The 3,805-nt window shown below is 33.4% G+C and overlaps 1 long non-coding RNA gene across 1 annotated transcript; it reads left to right on the plus strand.

Annotated features, from left to right (window-relative positions):
• The first annotated feature begins 2,586 nt into the window (after nucleotides 1-2,586).
• On the plus strand, nucleotides 2,587-3,543 carry LOC110879449. The gene is made up of 3 exons (XR_002558676.2): nucleotides 2,587-2,698; nucleotides 2,790-3,189; nucleotides 3,300-3,543. It is a non-coding gene; the product is annotated as an uncharacterized LOC110879449 (long non-coding RNA).
• The last annotated feature ends 262 nt before the right edge of the window (nucleotides 3,544-3,805 follow it).

The following is a 3,805-nucleotide window of genomic DNA, read 5'->3' on the forward strand; positions in this document are numbered from 1 at the left end:
AGTATTCAAAAAATAATTTACTAATATCCATCGAAACATCATAGCAAAATACGTTGCGAAAACAAAAAAAAATAAAATTAATTAATAATAGTGGTAGCAAAATCCATAGGAAAGCTAACAAAACAAATATTCAAAAAAAAAAAAAAAAAAAAAAGACGTGTAAGAAAATCCATAAGCAAAAATGAACAAAAGAAATATTAAAAAATAATTAATAATATATACAATAGAAAAATCAAAAGTAAAAATATTAATTACTAAAAAATAGTTAAAAAAAGTCAATTTTACACGGACTGATGTAAACATAATACATTTAATATAGCTATCTCATACAAGTAATACAAATAATACGTACTAAATTAAGCATATGGATGAGCAAATGGTGCTGGGTACCGGTATCGAATATATTTGGTACCAACTTTTGACGTTTTTGGTAGCGGTTTGGTACGGTACCGGTATTTATCGGTTTTACCACTCAAATACCAGTACCGTACTAGGTATTTTCGGTACCGGTGCCCATTCTTGGCATTTTCTGTACCAGTTGACACCGAACTCATCCCTAGTTAAACATATTAGATCATTCTGGTGATTGATTTCTATAACGTTTTCATATTATTTGCACTCATTTTATAAATATACAAAATTCATGGAGGGGAATAGTGCCAGGCAGCTGCCTGACACTTCTCCATTGACCCGAACAAATTATGATTTTACCCCAACTTAGAATTACGATTTGAACCCCAGTTAATATACAAAATCCATGGAGGGGAATAGTCAGACAACTAGCTTCCTGACACTTACTCATTGGCCCGAACAAATTACGATTTTACCCAAGCTTAGAACTACGATTTGCCCCCCAGTTCAAAATTCCAGTCTTACCATCGTTGAAGATTTCGACAAATTACGATTTTACCACAGTCAAATTTACGATTTTGCCTACAGTTCAAAATTACAATGTTGCCACCGTTGTAGCTTTTGACAAATTATGATTATACCAATGTTTTAAAATCCGGTTTTTATACCGTACCGGATTTAGCTCAAAAACGGTTTAACCGAGTGTATCGGGCGGCTCAATCGGGTGTACCAGATGGTTTGACTGGATGGTTCAATCGGTACAACTGGCCGGTTTGAACCGGTTTTTAAAACATTAGACTATACCCTAGTTAAACTTACGATTTATCTCGAGTTCAGAATTAAAGTCTTTTCATCGGTTTCGTTTTTTTTTTCTAGCAAAACTTTGATAGTGTTTTATTTTAATTGGTAGAGAATATTTGGCCGAGCGCCCCGCAACACGGGCGGGGCATAAACTAGTATACTACAAAGACCATAAGGGGAACAATGCCAAGCAGCTGCCCGTCACTCCCACATTGGCCCGGACAAGTTACGATTTTACCCACAGTTTAAAATTACGATTTCCCCCCTTTCAAAATTATGATTTTGCCCCTAATTCTAATTTACATTCTTGACACTCTTATAGCTTTTGACAAATTACGATTTTACCCCAGTTAAAAATTATGATTTTGCCCCCACTTTGAAATTACGGTCTTCCTATCGTTTTAGTTTTTTTTAGCAAAACTATGGTTGTGTTTTATTTTAATTGGTTGACTTGATATAATTTATATTCGTGTTAGGCACCCGCCTTGTACTCGCTCATTGTACTGAAAGTCGACCGATACGATATTTTTCGCTACTAGTACCGAATTGTTCATCCTTAGTGTGTGTATATATTGTAAGGATCAAATACAAAACGATCTTAACGTTCTAAACATGAGAAATGGAGATTTTTTTTATTTATTTTTCATCTAGGATGTGTTCTTTTTTTGAACGGTGACTTTTTTTAGTGACCCAATGTCACACTGCCTAATTGGCGGCCCTAGCTAAGTCTGCCCAGACTTACTTGTCTTAACCGGGCCCGTGCTGGGTTGGCCAGAGTTGGTTACGGCGTATCTCCCGATAACCGTACTGCCTCCACACGAGATGCCTCGCTGTAGTAACAGTCGTATGAAAACCGGTGTGCGGCTCGGGATCAAACCCCCCTCGGTGATTTTATCACCATCATTGCCCAATATTCACCCTAATATGACACAAGTGAGAATTAAACTTGAGTCTCCATTGAAAAACCGAAGTCTCATACCACTATGCCATAAGTGGGGATCATCTAGCATGTGTTTTAGTTGAAAAAAAAAATCTATAATAATTCTACCATAGCAATTATATATATATTTTTTAGGTTTTAACACTTAAAATATGCCTGGCTAGTAATAAAAAATAAAAAAAATAAAAACTTGTAATGTAGTTTATATTACTTTTAACAATTTTAAAAAAATGTATTATCTTATGATGCTACTTTTATTAAAAAAATTATAATTTGGGTTTCAACTTTTTATTTGTCGTAACACTATGTTTATTAGTTAATTGTTAAAAAAACACAAAAATGAATTTGTGACATCCCATAAAATCATTTTCCCTCTGCTAAAACCACTTTTTTCCCTCCACTAACCCACTTTCCCCCAAAACTACTTTAGTTCCCTCTCAATTTCAAAAACAATTTAGCAACTCCCCCCATATTACCCTATTTAAATCAATATATAGTTACATCCTCTATGTCTTTAGATTCATGCCTCTCTAAAATCTTCTTCCCTTCCCTCTTTCCATTTCACGAATACCAATCCGTCATCAGTTCTTGGTCACGAAACAACCGGTATATTTTCTTTTAACAATTGATAAGTGTTTTTATTATATTAATTTCATTATACTTTACTTCTATTTAGTCCATCTGGTTTGGTTTGTAGGACTACTAAAACCTTGTGAAGCTTTCATGTTTATGAACAACAGGCCCATCAACTGTTTGATAATTTGCCCCAACTAGATGTTGATGTTGGGGATACACAAGGAGACAACCATTGATTCATGCATGCCTCAACTTTCATTTGTTTGTTTGGTTGAGATGTACAACGAAGTAAGGAATTTTGTGAATCAAGTAGTTTATTAATCTCCTAGAAAAGAACCCTTGGAAATGGTTTTATAACCCTTGGAAATGGTGTTATTATTAATTTTTTAAAGATTATGTAGGACATTCTCTCATTTCTTCTTACGAAACAAGGCTGATAAAATTGCATACAAGTATTTTTATAGTCTTAGACAATGTACATTGGTTTAGATTGATGGAGGTATGCCTCAGAGGGAACAGTGGTACACCTTTATCTCTACTTATTAAATTCTTATCTTTGCACATTTTGAATTTACAGTTTATGTACTAATGAATTTGCTACTTTTTTTATATGTACAAATGACTTCATTAGATGAGCATGACAGCAATGGATGAATATGGGACTTGTGCTCAAAATTCAAGAGATAGCAATATCCATAAACCTTACCCATCAAATGGGATGGTCTATATGATGTCGAACTGCTAGACATTACAGAATTCTAAACTTGTGATTAAGGAACACAATTTGTATCATATTTAGAGAATTTGTATAATTTTGTATTTCATTTGAATAATATGTACAATTTTGTTGGTTTATATAAAGTTGAATTATATAATTTTTTGGGTTGAATTGTGTTTGTATGTATACGTACTGGTTGAATTATATAATTTTATAGATTTGCTAGTAATATTTTTTTTTTATATTTAGCAAACGTTATGGTAAAATTTTGTAGGTAAATTCCATAGTGCAATTTGTGGCTAAAAGAGTCTAGCAAAATCAGTAGCAAAAGTTGTAAATGAGATTTCGTACTAAAATTTTGTAACGAAAGTTTTCGTAGCAAAATTTGTAGCTAAAATAGCGACGCACCGTTTTGTAGC

The sequence above is a fragment of the Helianthus annuus genome, chromosome 9 (assembly GCF_002127325.2).
Source record: "Helianthus annuus cultivar XRQ/B chromosome 9, HanXRQr2.0-SUNRISE, whole genome shotgun sequence".
In the NCBI taxonomy this organism is placed as follows: Eukaryota; Viridiplantae; Streptophyta; class Magnoliopsida; order Asterales; family Asteraceae; genus Helianthus; species Helianthus annuus.